Source organism: Diabrotica virgifera, chromosome 5 (assembly GCF_917563875.1).
Source record: "Diabrotica virgifera virgifera chromosome 5, PGI_DIABVI_V3a".
Lineage (NCBI taxonomy): Eukaryota > Metazoa > Arthropoda > Insecta > Coleoptera > Chrysomelidae > Diabrotica > Diabrotica virgifera.
Window position 1 is genome coordinate 26,069,967 of NC_065447.1, and position 27,824 is coordinate 26,097,790.

Here is a 27,824-nt window from a genome sequence, read left to right on the forward strand (position 1 = left end):
GAAATCATATAATAGAAGTATAACTTCTTACGTGCCTAATGGACCTAATTGCCTAACTAATGGACTTAAAAATAATGCCGGATAATCGAGCTGTGAAAGTAATCCAGAGATGGAAACCCCAAGGAAATATAACAAGAGGAAGGTCACGTAAAAGATGGATAGACGACGTAGAGGGGGATCTTAAAACCATGAACATCAGGCAGTAGCGAAGAAAAGTATCCGTCGAGGCAGAATGGAAGAACATTGTTAAGAAAACCAAGACTCACAAAGGGTTGTAGCACCATTAGAAGAAGAAGAAGAATGGACCTAATTGCATTTCATACCTGGTGATCTGTAAATTAAACCGTTTTAAAAGAAAAGAAAAGATGGTTCAGATTTGATTACAGTACAGAGCCTCTACTATGTGCTCATACGTATTTCGGAATAACCGTTTCCGCATCGGAGCACCTGGGTAGAGGCACTGAACTGAAATCAAATCCTTTCATCCTTTCCGGGTAATTATCAAAATAATTACCAAAGATGCTACTAGCACCATCTATGAATCAAAAGTCTAATACGTCAGGAAATAAAATTCGAAATTATTTATCCTCTTAGCTTTTTAAGTTGGAAAAATAAATCATAACAGGGTAACATAACATTCTTTGGTAATTATTTTGATAATTACCCGGAAAGGATGAAAGGATTTAATTTCAGTTCAGTGCCTGAATACATAAGAGAATTGTTTGAGGACAACAGAAATAACATTGACAAGGTAAATGGTGAAACGGGACCTGAAATCCTAAAATGTGAAGTAGAAATGGCACTTAGAAATTCCAAAACTGGAAAGGCAAATGGACCCGATGAGGTTCCTACTGAATTACTAAAGCTCTTGAATGATGAATCAATAGGTATAATATTGCACTTATTTAATACATTATACAATACTGGTATTATACCTCAAGAGTGGCTGCTGTCTACATTCGTTACACTGCCAAAGAAATCCAATGCAAAAGAATGTTCAGAACATCGAACAATATCTTTAATGAGCCATCTACTAAAGATATTTCTAAAAATCATCCACAACCGAGTTTATCAAAAGTTGGAGTCAGATATTAGTAATACACAGATGGGGTTCAGAAAAGGACTAGGTACTCGAGAAGCTCCCTTCGGTTTGAATGTTCTTACACAAAGATGCCTAGACGTTAATCAAGAAGTACATGCATGTTTTATCGATTTTGAAAAAGCGTTTGACAGAGTACGCCACGATAGGCTAAGAGACATTCTTGAAAGAAAAGACATAGATAATAAAGATCTGCGAATAATTCTCAACTTATATTGGAATCAGAAAGCTAACATCAAAATAGAAAACGAGATATCAAAAGCAATACAAATACGTAGAGGAGTAAGACAGGGATGCATTTTGTCACCACTACTATTTAATGTATATAGTGAAAGCATCTGTCAGGAAGCCCTTTTGCAAGCAAATGAAGGAATCGTAATCAATGGAGAGGTTGTAAATAATATTCGATACGCAGACGACACTGTACTAGTTGCAAGAACAGTAGAAGAATTACAACGATTACTTACAAACATAAATATTGCTTGCAACAATTATGGCATAAATATTAAATATTTGATAATGATCATTTTTGATAGCGTTCGAACAGCCGGCCCTAAAACAATTAAATCTGTTGCTATTCAATCTACTCTTGAATGCTTGCATCGAAAATGATGGGCAACAATTTGAACATTTAGAGTCACTAAGACTAAGTAGTTGCTTTTATTTCTTTGTTATATTTTATAGTGTTGTTTGTCTTATTGTTGTTTTAATTAATTATATACGTTAACATCTGGAAAATGTTTCTTTGTTTTTTCCATAGCACACTACTTTTCCTTAACCTCGTTTACCGGTGACAGTAACAGTTATGTTTAAAATTTACACATTTCTTAAGATATCTCGAGATAGAAAAAAGGTATCCACATGCGGTTTTCGGTATTTTGTTGCTAATTTAGTCTAATTTTGTAATACAGGACTAAAAATGCATACCTGTATATAATATTTTTCAAAGAAAACTAGATTTCTGAGAATAATTAAATAACGCCTCCTACCTTGCATATTACATATTAGGTTATTTCGGAAATAAGACACTTACATTGACGAAAGACAGCTATTTTCAACAAGACCAAGTATGCAAAATTCGATTTAGTAGAACCGGACTTACAGCAATTTTTTCATAAGAAGGTTCCCACTCACCCCCACCTCTTATTTGCAAAGGTAGACTTAAACTTGTGAAATCAAACATGCGCAGAATTTTATGAAGAATACGATGATTGGATTTTCAGTGCCCTTTCATTAGGTAAATTTTGTAAAATTTTGATTTTTTAACTTTTGATATTCAATTACGCCCTCTAGCGGTGGACCTACAATTATGAAAATAATTTCCAGGTTTTTCCCGAAGCAACATTTGTTATAAATATTTTTTTCTCAAAGCTGTACTATAAACGGTTCCTATGATATGGTCGAGAGCCATTCTGATTGGGACATCCGGTACAATATTTCTCGTCCACCTTTCGATGTTTTGTCGTGCCATGTGTCCTACTCAGTTCCATTTCATTTGCGCAATTCTTCCAAATACATCTTCCAACTTCGTCCTGCTTCGCACATCCTCATTTCGTATATGTTCCCTCCGAGATGTGTATAGGGTGTCACCGAAAATAGTGCGTTTCTTAAAGGTATTACATTACATAGGTAGAAGGCACAATGTAGAGCAAAAAAGTCTTATAACATTTTTTTCTAAATTCAGCCGTTTGACCAAAAAACGAAAATACATTTTGATATGCAAACTGAAGTCTGGCAACAACGTGTAATTCACAGTCACAATAGTAGGTTTGTAAGTCAGCAGTTGTATCTGGTAGGTAAAATAATGTAAATATCAACCAAACCTTCTGCAGGGGTCTAGTGTTTACATTTTTTGACCCTGTTCGGGGTCGTCCCCTCACATCAAACAAACCAAGAATTTGGTTTCTTTGATGTCATTGACATTGAATATTTGGCATAATTGGTTATCTAGTTTTATTCTGTACCAAAAGAACGGGTATTTCTTATTTGTTAATAAGTAGGTATTTTGGGCATAAAACACATATATCCATTATTTTGTAAAGGATACAGAATGGGTAAAGTGTGCAATATTTTATGAATTACCCAGAACACTAAATGGAGAGGCCTATAAATTTTTTGTCAAATGTTTTGACGGTATTTCTTGAAGTGCCTTTGCAAACACGACGTGAAATGTGGTTTCGTCACGACGGAGCCCCAGAGCTGTGAAAAATCTTCTGGATACCACGTTTAAAATTATTCCATATTTCAATAGATTTCAGAAAAATAATTACGTAGGTACAAATAATTTTTCCTAGGTGCATTTACATTTTAGGAATTAAAACATAGTTACTTAAGTAAAAGTTATAATTTATGTAAAATTTCGAGCCCTAATTATAAAACCTTAATTAATTCAGATAATAGCAAAAATGCCACATTATTAAAGCAAGAAATAATTATTTTGCAAATAAGTACCTACCGATGTCAACAACCCCAAAAATCACACCTCAAATAGTAAATAAACAAGGGGTTCCATTAGGTTAAATTTTCAACAGTCACAACAAGTTCTTCTACGCCACGTTGCCATGTCATTTAAATTCATGAAAATAAAAATTTACTTATATGGAGAAGAATTTAATTTCTTTCTTGGAAACGGTTAACTTTCGAAAAAATGTTATAGGACTTTTTTGTTCTAAATTGTGTATTATATCAATACCTTAAAGGAACGCAGTATTTTCGGGGACACCCTGTATATAGCTATAATAAATAGCTCGTTCGACCGCCCTCTGTGTCGTTCTCAATCTATGGGCTGATACCTCAGTAAGTATCATCGTCTCCATCTCCATTATTATACAGGGTGTAACAAAAATACAGGTCATAAATTGAACCACATATTCTGGGACCACAAATATTCGAATGAACCTAACTTACCTTAGTACAAATATGCACACAAAAGAAGTTACAACCCTTTTAAGTTACAAAATGAAAATCGATTTTTTTGAATATATCGAAAACCATTAGAGATTTTTTGTTGAAAATGGACATGTGGCATTCTTATGGAAAGAACATATTAAAGAAAAATTAAAGTGAAATTTGTGCACCCCATAAAAATTTTATGGGTGTTTTGTTCCCTTAAACCTCCCCAAACTTTTGTGTCCGTTCCAAATAAATTATTATTGTGGTGCCATTAGTTAAATTCAATATTTTTAAAACTTTTTTGCCTCTTAGTATTTTTTCGATAAGGCAGTTTTTATCGAGTTACGGCTTCTTTTTTAATATGTTTACATAAAAATTTTATGAGGGTTTTGTTCCTTTAAACTTCCCAAATGTTTGTACGTTCCAATTAAACTATTACTGCGGTACCATTAGTTAAACACAGTGTTTTTAAAATTTTTTTGCCTCTGTATTTTTTTGATAAAGCATCTTTTATCGAGATGTGGCTTCTTTTTTAATATGGTTCAAAATATACTTAAAAATGTAAATCATAAATAAATTTTCATATTATTACCAAGTCTCCATAATCGTACTTTACCATATACAAATATGTGGTGGATTTGACAAATATTCAAATATCTCGATAAAAACTGACTTTTGGAAAAACTACTAAGAGACAAAAAAGTTTTTAAAAACTTGTGTTTAACTAATGGCGTTACAATAATAATTAAATTGGAACATACACAAAAGTTTGGGAGGGTTTAAAGGAACCAAACCCCCATAACATGTTTATGGGGTGTCCAAATTTCATTATTATTTTTTATTAAAATACTACTGCCATAAGAATACTACATGTCCGTTTTCAATAAAAAATCTCTAATAGTTTTCGATATATTGGAAAAAATCGATTTTCATTTTGTAACTTCAAAGGGCTGTAACTTTTTTTCCGTGCACATTTGTACTAAGGTAAGTTAGGTTCAATCGAACTATTTTTGGTCCCAGAATATGAGATTAAATTTATGACCTGTATTTTGTTACACCCTGTATATTGGAAATATATTAACCGTTATATTAACAACGTTAATTAACGGTTTCTTTTCTAACTTATGCTTTATTCCCAATAACATATTCGGTAAAATCATCCACTTTTAGATATGTGAAATATATAACAAAAACCTTAATCCTATTACGATCAAACATACTGCTCTATTTTCAGCTGAGTATCAAGAAAAATGATCTGAATATAGCTATAAAAATTTTGTTCTCCAATCAAGAATATACAACGTTTAGTCGGCTGAATTTGATGACTTCCCTTTAAAACCACTCAATTTTTATGCAAGTCACTACCTGATAGCGAATCCAAACGACTAGTTTTTAAAATTTCAGGCACGAGAAATGCAGTTCTTTTATAACTTGTGGAAACCATTCAAAACGTGACGCCAAGTATATAAAACCAAATATAGAATACTAGTAAGGGCGGTAAAATGGTTCGAAATAAAGCTGAAAGTAAATTAATAGATAATGTAAAATCCAGAGCATTCTTTGAAATTATTTCGAAATAGGGAACTTGCACTAAAAAATTTTTTTGCATAAAATTGTTAATTTATGTTTAAAAATGTTACATTCAAAATATTACGTCTTAACAATGAATAGTATACGTACAACATCTGATCAAAGTTCCGCGCCTAAAATTTCCGTTTCAAACAACTTCAAAAGCGCGAGCTTGGGTCTGACGTCACAGGCCACATTTATCGTTTTCGCCCGTTTGCTTTGAATGCAGTTTGCCATTGCCAGTTGTGCGTGTCGAATAACTGTGACGTTTGCTCGGTATTTATGTTATTGTATTTAGTGTAGTTTAGTGTATTTAGTGTGTAATATACTTTATCAAAATGGAAAACAAATCTGCGCAATATAAGTACTGTATAGTGCCTGGATGCACCTGGATGCATCAAAAAGTTCTTTTTTATGAAATTACTTTTGTCGTTTCTTGTGTTGAAAAAAGAAACAAGTAACTTAAAAATAAACAAAACTTAGTAATAAAAGTAAGAGTAACTAAAAAGTATTGGTGCTACTATAGTATGCGGTCTACAGTCATGTTTCTACTATAGCTTGCGGTCTACCGAGGGATGCTGTGTGAGTATACCCTATTCCACGAACATACGCCTGTTTTGGATTACTTCGACAACGAATATTTTACTGTGCAAAATAAGAAGAACGAAAGTTAATTGCAAATTACATTGTTGTTTATTGGAATAATTATTAGCGCCATTTACTTTCGTACTTCTTATGTTGTACAGTAAAATATTCGTTGTCGAAGTAACCCAAAACAGGCGTATGTTCGTGGAATGGCCCATATAAGCTGAGATGATAAAGATATTAACTTGTAAAATTACAATAATGATTCTTCTTATTTATGCGTATTATTAACTTTGTAAAGAAGGATTTTGTTGGCTATCGGTACGTCTTCTAATCACCATAATCTTTTCTCAGAAGGCTTTGAACACAATAATGAAAGGCTCCAGTAGGTACTAATAAACATTACAATCAAATATAATAAACTTCATAAAAATTTAGTTTCTTTATTATTATGCAAATTACACCGTAATCTTTTCCAGGATATACGAAATCCTTCGATTAGAGTTAGGTAGATGAAACCCACGGGGAAAACCGTTTACTATAATACATATAATGGTACCAATTTCAGTTTGAAACTAAGCTGATTGGGGAACAACTTACAATATATAAGATGAACATAAATAATACGTAGGAATTTTCAATTAAAGACGATTAAAATGAACTGTTGTACTTAATCGCTTTCTTTTGAAAACCCCTCGTGAGTAATAATACTTATACGTTATAAACACATTAGTAATTTCTAAAGATTTATAAATTTGACTTTAAAGTAAATAAACTGATTGTAGAACTATGCAAGAATACAAATAATAGCTGGTAATATCCATTTAAATACGATTAAAATGTAATACACCCGTAATACCTAATCGTAGACGTAGATGACTGTGGCCTCTGACGTCAGACCAATAGAAGGACGTTCAAGAACCTCCTAAGATATTTGAATTTTATAGCATTTTCAAAGCGCCGTAATTAGCGTACGGGTTAAAAATATTTGTTTTTTTCGCATGCAAGCGTTTTAAGATCATGTTACCTTATGTTTTTTAATATTATTTTAATATTTAAAAATTTATGCAAGTTCCCTATTGTTGTTTGGTTATTTTCAGACCCTTCTTTCAATCGTGACGTAGTCTTCTCTTTTAGGTATGCTTAGTATATTATTGTGTGCAATTTGTGACAATTTTGACAGCTGCTAGGATTGTATTAGTCAAACGTGAAAACGTTTCAGTTTGAAATAAAAAACAAAACTTTTTTTTTCTCTGATTCTGGCCTTGGTTTAGAACTAGAACCTTTAGCCATGTAACTGTATAACTTATCACTAACTCAGGTGTAATGTGTAGTGTGTGTGTGTGTGTTGAGTAAGTATCTTGTTACTTTGCAAAGTCGACGTCATTGTCTTTGCATAGAGACGCTAATTGTATCCGAACGTCTGCGGTCCCTCCGGTGAATACCGATCCCAAAAAAACAAAACTTGTGTGTTTATTTAGTTTTGTATAACCTATTGTAAATTTGTTTATTTGAAAATACTTAATACTTATTCCAGTTGTAAAATAAGTATAAAGGGATGTAGGGTTGTGTTATATGGTTAGCACCTTTTTTCGGAACGACCACATTTAACGACATAGACGGGAGACGGCAAATGCAACACATAACTAAAAACTTTTACTTATATCTGGGATCAGTGATCACAAACACAGGACTCCAGAAGAAGATAAGTGTAGATGTGATCCAGCCAAGATCACTATAAGAAGTATGACCAAATACGGAAAGAAAAATACTTCAAAACCCTAAAAATGAGATTTGTCAACTCTGTAATACTTGCAGTACTGAAATATGGATGCAAATCTTGGATACTAAGGCAATCAGAAATTCAGAAGGGAGAAAGATAGACTCCACTGAAACAATAATTGACATATTTTGGACAAAACATGAGATCAGGCATAAGCAATATGGAGAGACTTATCCATCAAGGAAAGGTAAAAGGCAGAACACAATCCATCTCCAACAAGATGGATTGACAAGATCACAGTAATATGCAAAAGACCTTTGCAGGATGTAATAGAAATGACCAGAGATAGAAATCTATGGAGATAGACCATACACGAATCAAGACGACCACTAAGCTTCCTCCAGGGAGTCGAAACTGAAGAAAGAAAGAGATAGAGATACTTCCTCTTTCCTCTTCTTCTTACGGTCTCATATTAGGTCCCCTTAACGCGGCCAATTATATTCTCGAGTTGTTCGGCACTACGTGTTCCTGTCCAATCACGAATGTTCTTGAAACATGGCATGTGCTTCCTTCAAGTTTCCCTGCGGCCTCGATTTTACCTTTCATTATAAGCAGACGAACTCTGTACCAATATCCTATGAGACAATGCAATACACTAGGCACTGCAAAAGACTGCAGGGGAAGGTAAACAGAACTAGGGTTGGGTGTATAAATTTTGTAGCACCAGCGTGGATAACAAATGCAAAAAAAAAGATAATATTTAACTCGACAAATTAAACAAACATAAAAATATACTTGGTGCTACGTAACTTTACGGAGTGCCTCGGTAGCTCTAAGCTTCAGAGATCTAGGGGTGTGGATTCTTAATAGATTTTAAATATAATATAAACTCAATTGATCGGGGTGCCATAATTAAAAGAAAATGAAAGACAAAGCTTACATAAAACTTAATAGGTCTGGATCCCGCGTATGAAAAAAAAGTTGATTAATAGCAAGCTGAAAATTTGTTAATAGCTTAAGGGTGTCTAGTCGGATAAACTTTGATATATGGGAACACTGGAACAGGGGCAGTTTTAATTGTGGAACAGGTTAAAAATTTGAAACGGTCAGACCACGAAAACGGCACATTTATTTTGTCCGACAGAATAGACTTAAACTCTCCGAACAGAGATTAAACTCTCATGCAAAAATCAGACTGCTATTTATCACCTGTCATAATTCCTGTCATTTGAAATATTCTACATGTTCCACTCATTAAAACGCCCATTTGGTGATAAATACCAGTCTGATTTTTGCATGAGAGTTTAATCTCTGTTCAGAGAGTTTAAGTTTGTTCTGTCGGACAAAATACATGTGCCGTATTCGTGGTCTGACCGTTCCAAATTTTTAACCTGTTCCACAATTAGAACTTCCCCTGTTCCAGTGTTCCCATATACCAAAGTTTGCCCGACTAGACACCCTTAAGCTATTAACAAATTTTCAGCTTGCTATTAATCAACTTTTTTTTCATACGCGGGATCCAGACCTATAAAACATAAAACATAAAGCTTACAAACACATTTACATAAATATAAATATATCATGGCTTACCATAGTGTTCTCAGTTGAATGCCATTTAGGAACAAGAGAAAGGGATCAGATAATAATATTATCAATAAAAAAAATATTATAAAATGCTTCCTACATTTACTATCGACCAATAGGGAAAAACAAAGTATATTTTAAGCCCAACCTACATAGTAAGGAACCAGTTCCACAGTTTTCAAGAAAGATATTGCTGATTCGACAATTAACACATGTGCTCACTAATACTCAAAGCAGCACGTTTTGTGTATCTAAACTCCAAAAATCGTGGAACCAAAACGATCATTAGCTACATTGTGACTGTTTTTTACATCAAAAACTGAACGTGAAAAGTTCAAGTTTCGAGCGATAATATAAACACAGAAAACCGAAATTAGATATGACTGCAAAATAATATAACGTATTTCTTTAACAAAACTGATAAACTACAATCCCATATTGAATTATACTGACGTTTTTTCAAGACAGAAATAAATTCCTAGAATTTACTTAGCATATGAAGCGATATTCTTATGTCTACAGGGTGAGACAAAATATGTAACAATGACATTTACGATTTTTGGTTTCTGAGTGAGGCAAAACCCTGGGTGAAGCGGTTTTGAACCGTTTCAATTTCAACAAGTATACGTATCAGGGTTGATATATGCAGATGACCTGGTAATTGTGGCAAAATCTGAAAAAGACTTTTAAGTGAACGTGAATGTTTTGAATGAAGCTTTTAAGAAATTCGGGATTAAAATAAATATTGAAAGAACAGCAGAAGCTTTAGTAATATCGAAAATTCAAGAAAAGCTAAATAATGAGACCATTACACAAGTAAATGACTTCAAGTATCAAAAATAACAATGAATGGACAAGGAAATATAGAATCAGAAATAAACAGCAGGGTAATGAATGCAACAAAAGTATACAACGCACTAAATAAAAGTTTTATGAGGAAGAAGGAAGTAAGCCTAAAAACAAAAATGACTGTAAAAAGACTAAGTTTTCACTCTAATGGCATATAAAACAACATAATGCTATTCTACATCCCACCAGAATGACAACAATGGGAACCTTCTCTGGTTACACCTCCGAGGCTTCTACAATTTGCAAGCCATACGGATGCTGAGACTAAGGAAGATGAGGGAATTCTACAATTTGCAATTCACGTCCCATCTGCTCAGCGCGGTAAAGTTCCAACAAGAATGGTTCCCGTCATACTCCACACAGAGTAAATGTAAATGAAAAATGAATAACCATTTTCAATTTCGTTGTAAAACGAAAATACAGCCGAACCATATTCTAGTCCTATCAGAGAGTGCTGCAAGCACCTCTACCGGTTTCGAAACTTATTAGTCTCTCATCAGGAGGCACATATGCTGCTCTCCCTGATCCAACCAAAACAAACCCCAGCGTGCAGTCCCGGATTGCAACGAACGAAATGGCATGGATGCCCTAGACGCAACTGCTAGCAAAAAGACTAAGTTTTCACTCTAATGGCATATAAAACAACATAATGCTATTCTACATCCCACCAGAATGAGAACAATGGGAACATCATTCTGGTGGGATGTAGAATAGCATTATGTTGTTTTATATGCCATTAGAGTGAAAACTTAGTCTTTTTGCTAGCAGTTGCCGCTAGGGCATCCATGCCATTTCGTTCGTTGCAATCCGGGACTGCACGCTGGGGTTTGTTTTGGTTGGATCAGGGAGAGCAGCATATGTGCCTCCTGATGAGAGACTAATAAGTTTCGAAACCGGTAGAGGTGCTTGCAGCACTCTCTGATTGGACTAGAATATGGTTCGGCTGTATTTTCGTTTTGCAACCAAATTGAAAATGGTTATTCATTTTCCAAAAATGACTGTATTTAAAACTGTATACGAGCTGGTGCTACTCTACGGTAGTGAGACGTGGACAGTGTGAACGACAACATTCGTAGTAAAATTGAAGCATGCGAAATGCGATGTTTACGAGCCGGAACCGGGGTGACCAGACGTAAGAAACCAAGTAATACGTGAAGGGTGCGGTATCGGAATGACCTTAGACATACTTTAAACAAAACAGTTGTCGTGGTTTGGACATATGGCTAGAATAAGTGAAGGTATAGCTGTAAAGAGGGTATGGAAAGCTGCATCTGACAACAAACGACGAAGAGGCAGGCCAGCAAGAACATGGAACGCGGATATTGGAAAAGCTTGCGCAAAAAGAAATATTGGGTAGAGAGAGGCAGAGAAACTAGCTACTGACCGAAAGGCATGGAGGCATCTAATTTCTCCACTTACCTCGACAACGTAAGATATAAGAGAACTGCTTAAGTAAGTAACAATCACAAAAAATTTATGAAAAGCTTATATTTAAGATATAAATGGCTCTTTTAAAAATCGCATTGACTTAAAAAGTTATAGAATTTTCTCCACTTTTCTGAGCAGTGTGCAAACACAGTATTTTTTATATTTGTAAATTAATCTGAGGACTTAAGTAAGTATAACGAAGTTTTTGTTTGATCAATCAACGGCTCACCCCTTGTATCAACAATTTTATTTTTCGGCTCCCGAATTAATGCATTATTCATGTACTTAAAATTAGCATAACAAGGTACCGAACCTAAGCTAACGAAAAAATCGTTACCGGCCAAACTTTTGAGGCTATCTTAATCAAGCTCAATCCTCAAATCATATATTTATAACTATAATAAAGCGTCTCCTCGGTATTCTACCCCATCAAGCTTTCCCAAGTTATTTTGATCCTGCAAGAGCCAGACCGTCCAATGAATATTTAACTTGTTTACCTGTTTTCTATGCTAATATATACATACCTATTGATTATGGAACGAGCCTTAGCGTTTATCTAAAGCCGTGAAACTCTTTTCATACTCACGGAGCTAAACTTGCGTGGGATTAACTCAGAAGCCTGAAACGATTAACAAGTATACGGGAAACTGAGGATCGTTACAATGACGCCTTGTTAATTTATTAGCTGAAACATTCACAGGAACTAAAACGGTTTAAAAGTCTAATAAGCCAGGAAATAAAATTCGAAATTATTTATCCTCTGAGCTTTTTAAGTTGGAAAAATAAAGCATAACAGAGTGGCGAAATACTCGACAAGGGAAATCTAAATTGCATTTCACGTCCTGTCATTCACCGTGATAATAATTTTAGCGAACTATTTCCTTTATTATCTACCTAAGGTGAATAAAGTATAAACTAAAAGAAAAGAAAATATGGTTCAGATTTGATTACAGTACGGAGCCTCTACTATGTGCTTATACGTATTTCGGAATAACCGTTTCCTCATCGGAGCACCTGGGTCTTCTTCTTCTTGTGCCACTCCTATCGGAGATTGGAAATCATCAAGGCTACCCTGACTTTGTTTACAGCTGACCTAAAAAGTTCATTAGTGGTGCAGCCAAACCACTCTCTCAAATTCCGCATCCACGACATTCTTCTACGGCCTGGATTCCGTTTTCCTTCTATTTTTCCTTGCATTATATTTTGAAGTAATGCGTATTTATGACCTCTCATCAGGTGACCCAAATACTCGAGTTTTCTTCGTTTTATCGTTAATAAAATTTCTGGGTCTCTTCCTATCCTTCGTATTACTTCAAGATTTGTGATTCTTTCAACCCAACTTATCTTCAGCATTCGACGGTAGCACCACATCTCGAAACTTTCAATATTTTTTATGTTGTTCTGTTTGAGAGTCCAGGCCTCTACACCGTATAATAGCGTGTTAAATACGTAGCCACTTAGCATTCTTAATCGTAGAGGGATGCTTATATCTCTGTTGCAGAAGAATTTTCTCATCTTCATGAAGGTGGCCCTGGCAATTTCGATACGTCTTTTTATTTCATTGTTTTGGTCTCCAGTTTCGTTTATTAAAGTTCCCAAGTATTTATAACTTGATACTTTTTCAATTTGAATTCCGTTTATACTAATATGTGCTGGTTGTGTCATGATTTTACTGAAGACCATATACTTGGTTTTTTTGATATTAATTACTGTCATTATAATCAGTTATACTCAATTATGTTTTCAGCAACCCAACCAAAGTTGACATTGACAGTTGGTGACAGTAATTAAATATTAAATATTAATATTATTTAATTAAGACTTTTATTTATGGGGACGGATTAAATACCTTGTTTTTGTCGCTAGGCCCACTACTCGAGAAAACATGATCTAGAATCTAGAGAAAACGAAACGCCATTCAAAGCATTGCGAAAGCAGAAATTGAGACTGCTGTTCAATCTACTTTTGAAAGAGTAAATGCTTGCATCGAAAATTATGAGCAACAATTTGAACATTTAGGTCGTCACTAAGTAAGTAGTTGCTTTTATTTCTTTGTTATATTTTATAGTGTTGTTTGTCTTCTTGTTGTTTTAATTAGTTATATACGTTTACATCTGGAAAATGTTTTTTTGTTTTTTCCATAGCACACTACTTTTCCTTAACTTCGTTTACCGGTGACAAACAGTTTTTGTTTAAAATTTACACGTTTCTTAACATATCTCGAGATAGAAAAAAGGTATCGACATGCGGTTTTCGGTATTATGTTGCTAATTTGGTCCAATTTTGTAATACAGGATTAAAAATGCATACTTGTATTTAATATTCTCCAAAGAAAACTAGATTTCTGAAAATAATTAATTAACGCCTAGTAGCTGTGATATTACTTATTAGGCTATTTCGCAAATAAGACTCTTACATTGACGAAAAAGAGCTGTTTTCAACAAGACCGAGTATGCAAAATTCGATTTAGCAGAACCGGACTTACAGCCATTTTTTCATAAGAAGGTTCCCACTCACCCCCACCTCTTATTTGCAAAGGTAGACTTAAGAGGAAACAGTAGCGATCAACAGGTAGCAAAAACGCGTTCCAAGATTGCGGCTGTAATTTTGAATATTTTTTCGAGATATTTGGCAGACGTATTCGTAATATAATAAAGAATGGCGGTACAGAGCCCAATTTGAAAAATATATTAATATGTGGAAATTACTCTGTAATTAAATACAATATTAAAAAAACAAGCCTGTACCGCCATTTAGAAGAACAAAAAAATACACTTACTTCAAATAAACTTTTTTATCCGATGCCTAGATTTTGTGTCATTTTGGAACTACTAATGAAATAAAAAATTTTAGTTATTCCAAAATGACACAAAATCTAGGCATCGGATAAAAAAGTTTATTTGAAGAAAGTGTATTTTTTTGTTCTTCTTAATGGCGGTACAGGCTCGTTTTTTTAATATTTTTTTTAATTACAGAGTAATTTCCACATATTAATATATTTTTCAAATTGGGCTCTGTACCGACATTCTTTATTGTATTAGGAATACGTGTGCCAAATATCTCGAAAAAATATTCAAAATTACAGCCGCAATCTTGGAACGCGCTTTCGCTACCTGTTGATCGCTACTGTTTCACCTTAAACTTGTGAAATCAAATATGCGCAGAATTTTATAAAGAATACGATGATTGTATTTCCAGTGTCCTTTCATAAGGTAAATTTTGTAAAATTTTGATTTTTTAATTTTTGATATTCAATTACGCCCTCTAGCGGTGGACCTACAATTATGAAAATAATTTCCAAGCTTTTCCCGAGGCAACTTTTGGTCCTGAGATATGGCCGAGAACCATTCTTATTGGGACACCCGGTACATTGGAGATCACGCGAGCACAGTCGCACGGGAAGACCACAAAAACGATGGCTAGACGATATCAAGGCAAAATGGGGAGAAACTGGTACTAAATAGCACAAAACAGAGAAGAATGGAGAACTCATGGAGAGGCTTTTGTCCAGGATACAAGCAGGCTGAAGAAGAAGAAGAAATATATAATTATAATTACAGAAACTCTTTTCTTAATAAAGTATACGGGAAGATTAGTTTTCTTTGGATTTCATATCTCATTGCACTGTGATACCTTTCTGGGGTCTGACGATTGTCACAGCTATCCTCCACAGCAGACCAATAATTCTACAGAAAGACTATTTTTTTGTTGTAGTCCTCAGGTTTTCATTTGATTAACTCACAAGACCGAATACTTCCAAACACATCTTAACCCAACGAAGCAGCCCAAATAACTATCAAACTATGATCGTTTCAATATTAACGATTCCGTTTCTTATCAATCAGCTATATAGGTCTGGATCCCGCGTATGAAAAAAAAGTTGATTAATAGCAAGCTGAAAATTTGTTAATAGCTTAAGGGTGTCTAGTCAGATAAACTTTGATATATGGAAACACTGGAACAGGGGCAGTTTTAATTGTGGAACAGGTTAAAAATTTGGAACGGTCAGACCACGAAAACGGCACATTTATTTTGTCCGACAGAACAGACTTAAACTCTCTGAACAGAGATTAAACTCTCATGCAAAAATCAGACTGCTATTTATCACCTGTCATGATTCCTGTCATTTGACATATTCTACATGTTCCACTCATTAAAACGCCCATTTGGTGATAAATAGCAGTCTGATTTTTGCATGACAGTTTAATCTCTGTTCGGAGAGTTTAAGTCTGTTCTGTCGGACAAAATACATGTGCCGTTTTCGTGGTCTGACCGTTCCAAATTTTTAACCTGTTCAACAATTAAAACTTCCCCTGTTCCAGTGTTCCCATATATCAAAGTTTGTCCTACTAGACACCCTTAAGCTATTAATAAATTTTCAGCTTGCTATTAATCAACTTTTTTTTCATACGTGGGATCCAGACCTAATAGCAAGGATCTTACCAATATTTATTTCCAAACTTGTCAGTATTCCCAAAGACAGAAAAAGGTGACTTGCCATCAAAAGTGTTTACCCATGGTCCATCTATTTTATTTAACAATATATATTTCCGGTCGATATTCTTGATAATATGTTCAATGTTCATCAATATGTTTGTCTTGTTCTCTTTGTGCTCTTTTTTCTGCTAAATATTTTATTTTTCAATAATCATTCCTAAATTAATATCTGGTAAATACTGGAAGTTAACCAATTTTATTTATTTTGTATAAAACATAATACATAGGGTTACAAACGCACATCTAGCTTATTGACTCTGAAGTCGCCATTAGGAAATCCTCTGAATTGCCATGACATGATCCTGTGGAACACTGTTCTGTGATGTGACAGATGGTTTGATGTTGTCTGTAGTCACAGAGGGGGGATGGTCGTTTACCCCATTTGTTCATTTAACCACATCTGCCGTGTAGGGTTCTGATTCAGTTCAGCATAGTCCTGGTGGTTTTTGTGTGATACAGGGTAGGCTGCTATTTTGTTGTTCCATCCATATGTGGGCTGTTAAGCCAGGCTGGAGAGCAGTATTCCGCGGTTGAGAAGTCAAGGCCCAGGGCAGATGATCGCAAGGTGAAAACCGATGCTCCCCATGTTGTGCCGCACAGTTTCTGGATGCTGTTGTTTCTGGATTTAAGTTTGTCCGCTGTTTTTGTCAGATGTTCCTAGTGTGGTGTTTCCAGATTGGATGTTGAGGGGGAATTTGGAACTAACCAAAATTTTAAGAAACGTATTTTAAACAAAAATTGTAATTAATTCGCTGTAAAAATACTAAATTATATTAATATCCCACAAGAAAAGAGCTTCAGAAAAATACAATCAACATTGAAAGGGTTAAAGTGTACCTTTATATGCAAACCTATAGCAATAAATCTTGTTTATATACTTTCTTATTCTTGTTTATAAAAACCCTTCGGGTCGTAGAAATAGTGATTATACTTGAACTTCACATATGTGTGTAGTATGCAAAAGAATTGATTTTGGGTTGGAATGCGTTATATCCTTGACACGATTTAAAAATAGCTTGGGGTAATGGTGTGAAAATAAATCTGCAATTTTGAATAATACACGTCAGGAAGAATTAGATGGAAGGAATAAATCATCCATTAACACGCGCCTTGCGAAAACGTACGGCTCTCTTATTGGCTAACTTACGTAACTTTTAAAACCATTATTTTAATACCAGGAAAATATTAAAGTGTAGTTTATAATTCTACAGCTTCAAAAGTTATATTGACAAGTGATTTCGCTAGCTACACAAGAGATTAATTTGACAGAATTATATACAAGAAGAGGCAAGATTGGGAGCCTATAGACTAAAACAATCATTGAAATCAACAACAACAACAAACAATCATTCGCAATGAAGGGACAGGGCTCATGAGGCTCAAGAACTGTGAGGAAGGACATATTTCTGTCTGTATCGAGAAACAAGGGGTACCACAACCAGTGGGAAAATATCTAGTATGCAGACAGTTCTATGAGGTATAGAGAGAGCGTGGGGCAGGAATATACCCTAGAAATCAAAGAACTAGCGAAATCAATATTATTAATGTTGCTATTAGGATTTAAAAACTTCAAAAAAACTTCATCTTTCAACTGCCAGATGACGCTAGTCACCTACCCTATTTGTTTCAGTTGCAATATGTGGGAGAAGCTCTCGGTGCTGGTCAGTTAGGATATGGAGAACAAGCCTGCGCTCTCTCCGATGAGATTCCAATAAGAATCGAAAATCGCGATTCAGAGAGCTGGATTGCACTTCGTATTCTAATTGAAAAGTAAGATTGTTTTGCCTTCGCATTGCAACTGAATAAAAATGGTATACATTTTTATTTTATAGTCGTATTACTCCGTAGAGTAACTAGGTGCATTTTCCGTTGGAACTTTACCAAGCTGCAGACGGGGGATGTGAATTGCATGGTGTAGAATTCCTTCCCTTTGTCTTCACTGCAGCATCCATTTGGCTTGCAAATTGTAGAAGCCTTGGAGGTGTCACCAGGAAAGTGTACCAATAAGTTTTTCAATTTAAAAATCGTTTAGCAATATTTTTAATGTTTTCAATATTATTAATGTTGCTATTAGGATTGAAAAACTTCAAAAAAACTTCATCTTTCAACTGCCAGATGACGCTAGTCACCTACCCTATTTGTTTCAGTTGCAATGTGTGGGAGAAGCTCTCGGTGCTGGTCAGTTAGGATATGGAGAATAAGCCTGCGCTCTCTCCGATGAGATTCCAATAAGAATCGAAAATCGCGATTCAGAGAGCTGGATTGCACTCCGTATTCTAATTGAAAAGTAAGACTGTTTTGCCTTCGCATTGCAACTGAATAAAAATGGTATACATTTTTATTTTAACTAGCGAAAGCTTTGTTTTGGGGAGGAAATGCCATTTTTTTAAGCAAATATGTATGCGCCACTGAAATGTGCAGAGGAAACTGAGAGAGCACTTAGAAGAGAGCAGATATTGCCTGACAGTCAAGCGGCATTGAAGGCACTTGGGTGTCAGGAAGTGATGTCCAGGGTGTAGGACTGCCACACCAAATGACAAAGATGTGACAAACATAAAATATGTATCCATCTGACGTTTTTTTTTTATAAAGAATCAACTTGATGGTTTTATTTTGCATATTTTTGTGAAGCTCTATTTTTAATTGCTTTATTTTTTTTTTCAGGTAAGTTCACATCACGTTTGAGGTTTGCATAACATGACATCGTCAAGTAAGTATCTTCTATACTATTATTTATTAAAAAATATCGAACAATAAATAGCCCTATCAAAGAACAATCTGACCCAAAAAAAATAAAGCAAGGATGAAAATTTGGGAATAGGTAGTTGAAATTGTCTATTATTATATAAGAAAAAATTTACAATTCTACATCCCCTCTATTTTACAAAAATGGAGGGGAATATCTCCTCTCGAAGGTGAAAAGTATACATTCAAAATAAGACCGGAATTAGACCGAAAAAAATGCTTTTTTTCAAAATACCTTAAAAATTGTTAGAGGTACTAAAAATCTTAAACAATAAAAATAGTCGGCTTTACTTTTTTGTATTTTGTATTCCATATTTTTTTGTTTTTCTGTAAGACAAAAATTGCTTAAGATTCGGTGTTTCTAAATTTGCATACACTCGTGATAAGTGACTCGTTGAAGCACTTTTAACTACAGCTCTTTCAAAAATAAGGACTTTGAACCGATGAAACTTACAGATCATATGATCAATACATACGCGAGTAAAAAAAACTTGTGAAGTGGTAACAATTAAGTTAATTTGAAATGCTAATTAGGGCGTGATTTTCCCGATTTCTTACCAAAAAAAGGGACCCACTTTATTTTGAGCGTTACTTGTTTACTTTTGATGCTAAAAATTTTTTATAAAAAACAAAAATAAGCATTTTTTAAACACTTCAAAAAAGTTAAAATGAGTTTTCCCCAAAAAAGTGCTTCGTTTTTTGGTTATGACTCGTTCAAATATTCGATTTGGAATTTGACGAATATGAACCTATTTTTCATTAGCTATAACTCTGCTTCTACTAGGTATAGTGACCTAAGATACAGGGTGAGGCAAATAAAGGGCCTATTAGAAATATCTCGAGAACTAAAGGCAACAGAATCATGAAAATTGGAATAAAGGGGTTTTGAAGGATGATCTATTAAATGAAAATATTTTTATCTCTTTGCAACTTCCGGTTATACCGGAAGTTGCTTATAACTTCGTTTTTTTAAATGGGACACCCTGTATATTTTTACATTTTTGGATTCTCTTCAATGTCTTCTTTCTTAAAATATGAGGTTTTGTAATATTATACAGGGTATTTTAAAAGATAATTACGTTTTTTTATTAATTTCGTAGCAACATTCACACCCTGTAGAATTGTAGTAGTTTGACATCTAAAACTGTACTTACGTTCAAATGATTTTTAATATACTCTACTATTGTTAAGAATCATTAGTATAGCTAAATTTTTAATTTTAGTATACAGGGTTGGTCGAAACTCGGAATGAGTATTTTCTGAGTTTTCTTAAATGGAACACCCTGTATTTTAGTATTGTAATGAATTGATATTTTATGGTATTTTTTTATTCCTTAAGCATTCCCTATACCTAACTGCTTTAATTTGTGCTTAATTGTTAATCGCACCAACAAGCTTAACTACGTAGGTATTTTGATAGCTAAACCATTATTGGTAATTTTAAGGACCAGTCTGGATTAATATGTATTTATTTCTGAAAAATTATTTGGGATTGAGTATTTTCACGGCCAACCTAATAAAATTTTACGTGTTTTTTGTTGCAATTAATGTTTAGCTTGAATCACCAATAACTTACAAATTAAAGCAGTTAGGTATAGGGAATGCTTAAGAATTAAAAAAGTTCTATAAAATATCATATCACTACAATACAAAAATACAGGGTGTTCCATTTAAGAAAACTCAGAAAATACACATTCCGAGTTTCGACTAACCCTGTATACTAAAATTAAAAATTTAGCTATACTAATGATTCTTAACAATAGTAGAGTATATTAAAAATCATTTGAACTTAAGAAGAGTTTTAGATGTCAAACTACTACAATTCTACAGGGTGTGAATGTTGCTACGAAATTAATAAAGAAACGTAATTATCTTTTAAAATACCCTGTATAATATTACAAAACCTCATATTTTAAGAAAGAAGACATCGAAGAGAATCCAAAAATGTAAAACTATACAGGGTGTCCCATTTAAAAAAACGAAGTTATATGCAACTTTCGGTATAACCGGAGGTTGCAAAGAGATGAAAATATTTTCATTTAATAGATCATCCTTCAAAACCCCTTTATTCAAATTTTCATGATGCTGTTGCCTTTAGTTCTCGAGATATTTCTAATAGGCCAGTTATCTGCCTCACCCTATATACACCATGTTTTTCACTTTTTTACGTGCTATATTTTTGATAAGAATTTTTTTTTCGACTAAATACTTACTTTTTGAGTTATTTGCGAAAAACCGTCTGAAACGTGGTTATTTTGTAGAAAAATTAACATATTCACTCGCAAATAACTCGAAAAGTATTAACTTGCTGAAAAAACTTTATATAGAACAAGAGTTTCTTAGAATTAGTCATTTTATCCATTTCCGGACTTATTTCGAACATATATTTTTCACCCCCAAACGGGGGTGAAAATAACCCCTAGGGCAAAAGCACACATCGGCACAATATCACTTTTTTTCTTTGACTTGTGAGCTATGTGCATGCCAAATTTCATGTCAATCCAAGCGGTTAAAATTTAGAGGTTTTGCAATATTTTACTACTAACTAAATGGTCCATAAATTATTTTAAAAAATAGACTTTTACAGAAAGGTAATCTAATATTAACTAAATAAATAATGTTATTTAGACATCAGCAAAATATTATGGGGAAACACTAGTGAATTTAAATTAGATTATAATTCAACTTTCACACTTTTGTGCGTAAATATATATCTATTTAAATGATTACGAGAGTTTGTTGTTGACATGTTATTAACAAAAACAATATACAAGGTAAATAGGTACATTATAGAGTAAATAAACCAAAGTAAAATATATCGGCATATCCCGCAACAAGGATAAAAAATACAAGATGGAAGATAACATTAAATACGGATTTCATAGACATATTTCGACATAATCTTCGTTCGATAAACTTAGCTACATATTGAAACATAGAAGTATCCTCAGTATCAAAGCAAAAAAATGTTCAAGATTACTTGTTTTAGATTTTTTAAATCTATTAATTTCTATCCACTGATATTAATATTCTCAGAACATGTTATGTTATTAACCTGACCCATTTACTTATAATCTAAAGTGAGCATTCCAATGCCTCGCTAATGTGCCGTTTTTGAAAAGAGAAGTACATAGGTAAAGAACAGTACAATTGCGATTGTCATGCTGGGGTACAGGCACTCAGTTTTGCTACATGGATTCTCTTTCTCAAGTTTAAAGTCCACATGCGTTGACCCTATCCTAGTTATCGATACAACGATAAGGCTGATGAATTGACTCGAAAACGTGCGTATGCGGCACTAGTTGACACATAATCTTTGAAATTGCAAACACTCAGCAAAGAGCAGTCATTGATAAATAATTGCAAAATATGTCTCTTGAATTTTGGCGAAACGTAGCAACTCCTGCTACGTTGTCCAGACCAGCCGATATCTTCAAGGTCGTCTAGTCTCTCACAAAAGCGACATTAGACTTTACAAACCATTTTGTGTCCTTGCACAACACGCCAATTTCCACTAAACCTATAGATAGGAAGTATATGTCGCCATGTCTCGCAGCAAGGATGGAAATGAAAAACAAAATACATATCAGATGGAATGCAACCGGACACGTGTTTCTCATTCATTATTCATCATTAGTACGGTATAGGCAAGTTAGAATATGTGTATGATAACTTGGGAAAGGATCACTACCGGAGTAATGCAACCAATTTGTGGCAATAATGTTAGAAGACCCTGAGGATTCCAAAGCAACAAATAACACATCCACGGAGGAAGCTACAGCTACCTGAGGAAATAAATGGCCAAACGTTTAGAACAGTGGTGCTCAAAGAGTCGATCGCGATCGACCGGTCGATCGCCAAAGTTTCGGTCGCCAAAGTTTTTGAAGTCGATCGCGATTCACGGAAAAATACAAATGGAGAAGATATTATGTCTGCTATCAAAGAAGTCCCGTTGTAACGTAAAACGGTTACTATCATGCGGCTATCTCCGCAATGTTCAATACTTAACGTGAAACGCTCTATACACGTATCGAAATCATATAATATAGAGAAATTAAAAAATTAATGGGAAATATTTGGAAAGCAAAGTTAAAAGTGATACTAAGAAGTGTATAATATACTACTTGTCTTTGCAATTTGACGACTCAACCGATATTAATGATACCGCCCAGTTGTGTATTTTTATTCGGATGGTATTTTCTGATATGTTGGCTAAAGAATAATTGTTAACAATGCCCGTGAAAGAAAAAAATTGCGGAGAAGATATATACAACGTTTTGTTTTTTAATTTTGTAAAATAATAGAAGCTACCAATTTACAAACTAGTGTGTATTACAACAGATGTTGCACCATCCATAACTGGCGTTAACAATGGATGTGTGGCACTGTGCCGAGCTAACGATGACTTTCCATCGTTTTTCCATTTCATTGCATCATTCACCAGCAAGTTTTGTTGTTTCACCAAAGCATTTTGTTTCACCAAAATTTTAAATATGAAAGACGTCATGAAGATGACAACAAAAATTGTGAATTCAATCAGGGCGCGAAGCTTGCAACGGAATTCAATCAGCGCAATTGAAAGCTAACGACTCTGCGGAACACACTGATTTACTTTTGCATACAGATGTGAGGTGGTTGAGTCGTGGAAAATTTTTATATATGTTCCAGGAGTTACTTTTCGAAATAATCTGTTTTCTAGAAGAACGAGGGAACGACACTCATCTACTTCAAAACCAAAAAATGGCTCAGTGATCTGGCTTTCGTATCAGATTTAGCAAATCATTTGAACCTCTTTAATTTGGAACTACAGGATGAAAATAAAACAATTATTATCGATGTGATGAGCACAATACCTACATTCTTTTATCGGCAAATTGAAATTATTGATTAATCAAATGAACAGAAAGGATTTAATCAACTTTCCATCGTTGAAAAAAGGGTAACTCTCATTTGAATTGTTTATTATTAGGAGACTGAGCTGCAAGCAGTTCGTAGTGAGTTTGATTAACATGAGTTAAAAAACACAGATATTGTAATATTTATGTCTAATCAATTTTCTTGTGAAGAGATGAAAAATATTGCCACTGAAATTCTCTATTACTTTCAATTAAATTCAATCAGCTAATTTCCGTCCAAAATGAGGTACTGAAAATAATGTCGGACTTATATCTTAAATTCAGAGCGACCAATACGAAATTTTTTGCCTTTTATATCGCCAGACTTCTTTGAGGCAAGTAGCTCTGCAGTTCACAGCATTTTTGGATCAACATACTTGTGTCAGTCTGCATTTCCCCAAATTAATGTAGTAAAATCAAAGTATCGTAATCGGCTAACTAATGCTTGCATTTTTGGTCCTCGGTAATTACGTGCCATCAAAATATGAAAAACTTGTGGATGATACGCAGTGTCATGCATCAACATCCAAATAAAACTAAGATGAAAAACGTGATTTTAATTACGACTCTCTGTAGTTACAACTTTTTATCAAATAAAAATGTGCAATAAAGTGTTTCATTTTCAAAATTGTTTTTTTTTACTATCAGTCGATCGTTGGAAGCTTGAAGTTTATGTGGTAGATCCCACGCAGTATAAGTCTGAGCACCACTGGTTTAGAACGTTCCAAACAATCAAATTAGGAAAAGTTAATGCGAGTTAATAGTAAAGTAAAGGTAGGCAGTATATATCAGTATGTCTCGCAACAAGGATGGAAAAGAAAAACAAAATATGTGTAAGATGGAATGCAACCGCAAATACGTGTTTCTGACTCATTAGTCTAACTTGGCTATACCGTACTGATGATGACTAATGTATTGTCATCCTTAAACTGTTGTTCAAGGTTCTTAATGTGGTGTTCCTTTTTACAGTTGACTCTGAAACAAGTGGATTAGCAATTTTTGGGATCTATTTTTTATTGATATTTTCTATCTGAAATGTCTTCCAACTTATAATATTTAAAAGTAACAAATTACACTCATTAGCGGAGGTCCACCTATAATAAAAAAGTAATATAATCTCTTATTTCTGATCTAAATTCTAACGCCCAAAACCCGATTTATGCCCCTTGCCATAAAAAAGGCAGTTTATAAAGTTCCTTCCTTACTACAAGATCTTAACTGAGAGCCATAATAAAACCTAACAGCTTTATTTAAATTCATGGTCTTTTTCGAGAAGGCCGCGATCTTATTTGTATTTTGACATTAATCGCTCTATTACTGTTGTAGTATTAAAGTTTTAAGTGGAATATAAATTAAACAACGCAAAAAAAACATGAAATGAGTAACGGGATACTGTCCGGAAAGCTCTTTAATGAATGTCATAAACCAGCGAGCTTTATAAATAGAGCAAAATTCGATTTAAAATTAACACATTGTGCATTTGTGTAAAACCAGGGCATAAATTTCAAAAATAGTTAAATTTTTTTATACCGGGTCGTGAATCGTCAAACAGACCATGAAACTCAATGAAAAATTCTAAATTGTTGAATTGGTGCTTCCCTAATTATTTTACATCAAAAGTCATGAAAAACTATTTGTAGAGAACTGAAAATCTCTATTAAATACACGTTTTAAAATTGTTCTACGAATTAAACACATTTAAGAATCTTTCAAAAATACACTAAGCGTCAAAATTATCGCATCCCCTTAAAAATGGGACATTTTTAATGTCTCATATTTCCTAAACCTGTTGTTCGATTTTAGTGATTTTTTAATATGTTATAGCTTTATTCTTCAAGAATATCGATGTAATAATATTGTTGCTAAACAGATAAGTGTCATTGTAACAATGGGTAACACCGGGTGTAACAATGATAGTGTGTTTTTTCCTCAAAGTTTGGAACACCCTGTGGAATATTCTAGCGTATATAAAGTATCGAAATTAAAACTCAACTGTAACCTTAGGCCATCTAAACATTTTGCTTTTTGATTCAGTCGCTGATGTTGGATAATAAAAAAGTTAGGTACTTTAACAACTAGCACCGTTCTTTATCAATACAGGGTGTTGAATTTTTTCTTCGTTTCCGAGATAGGGGATGTTGAATTTTTTTCTTACAAACTGACGATTTATTGTGTATACACCGTTCTTAGGCGTCAACGCCCTTCGGTAGGGATCTATGGAGGAGTATCACCAAGCCGGAGGCCCTTATCCCTTCCCGTACCGCTCCTCCATAGGCCGATCAGACGCCAGTTTATTCCAGACCAAGCCGTAGACTCTATTGAGTTTTATACTACGGCGTTGGCCTTTTATAAATTTCATGACCTAGCTGAGGCTCGAACCAGCGACCGCAAATCGCAAATCCACTAAACTTGTCGATCGACTGAGCCCCAGCTAACTGGACCGTCAAGACCGACGATTTATTTATTGCTCTAAAACCGGTTGAGATATGCAAATTAAATTTGGTAGGTTTTAAGAGGTAGTTATTGTGCATTTTTTGACGTACAATTAAGAATTTTATATTCACCATTGGCGTGCATACGGGTCATATTACCCGGTCATATTACCCGTATGCACGCCAATGGTGAATATAAATATCTTGATTGTATGCCAAAAAATGCGCAATAACTACCTCTTAAAACCTACCAAATTTCATTTGCATATCTCAACCGGTTTTAGAGCAATAAATAGATCGTCAGTTTGCAAGAAAAAATTCAACATCCCGTATCTCGGAAACGAAGCATTTGCGGACACATGTTTATAAAATAAACGGTCATTATTTTTTCATGCAGTATTACCCCTTAAAGTTTGTCGCAGTTATTTAGAAACACCATGTATTGATGAAGAACGTTGCTAGGTGTTAAAATACCTACCAATGTTTTCCAATTAAGTATGTAATTTTTTATTGCAATACTGAAACATTTACAATAATAACGTACCTGTTGCTTTTAAAAACTATTTAAAAAGTCACTACAATTATAAACTTGCTGTTTGTCTCTGTCCTCACAACAATAAAAACTAATACAGCAGGACCCCGCAAATCCGAATGCCGCTAATCCGAACGTTCGGCAAATCCAAACCAACAGAAAGTGAAAAAAAATTAAAAATTCAAGACAAAAACTTAAAAACATGATTAATATACAGAGTAAAACAAGAAAATTTAACAATCTAGGATTAATAGGTCTTTTACTCACTCACTTTTTTCTGATGCATGGAGGTGTAGCGAATTGACGCAGCGATGGTAAACCATTTACGCATAAGCATTACATCGACCAGTAACGCAGCAGAGTTCTGCTCCACGTAACGTAGAGCCACAATCAGACTTTAGTGGCATCCGCGTGTGCCACTCGATATGACAGGGAAACTTCTTTCTAGCTTTCTTCATCTTCATTAGGGTTGCCTTGAGGTTAAACCAAGTCTACAATGTCTTCATCCGTAAATTCTTGATGCCCATTGTCGTCAGCTTCAATCCATTCTGTAATTGCAATTTCTTCTTCGTTTTCTCATCCTGTTGTACGACTTCTAGGTCATCTTGTAATGGAGCGTGGAAAAATGGAGCTTCTTTAAATTGTAAATCTAGCCAGCGAGTTCGACTAAACACAAACAATGACACTGGCTCTGCATCAGTGACATCAATATGAGAGAGGTGGAAGAGGGAGAGAGTGAGACAGGTGCAGCGACTCAAAATCAATTATTTAAAGCGACGAAAGGTTTGAATTATTAGTTAGGCTAACTTTCGGATAATCTGAACTTTTCGGAATCCGAACAGACTGTCCCCCAATTAGTTCGGATTTTGCGGGGTTCTACTGTATACACACAATTTGTTTACCCATAGCCATTAACGTATTAATAAAATAACCGACATATTGAACAATTGTTGACAGGTCATTGTAATTACCCAATCAGAGCACGTATAACGTT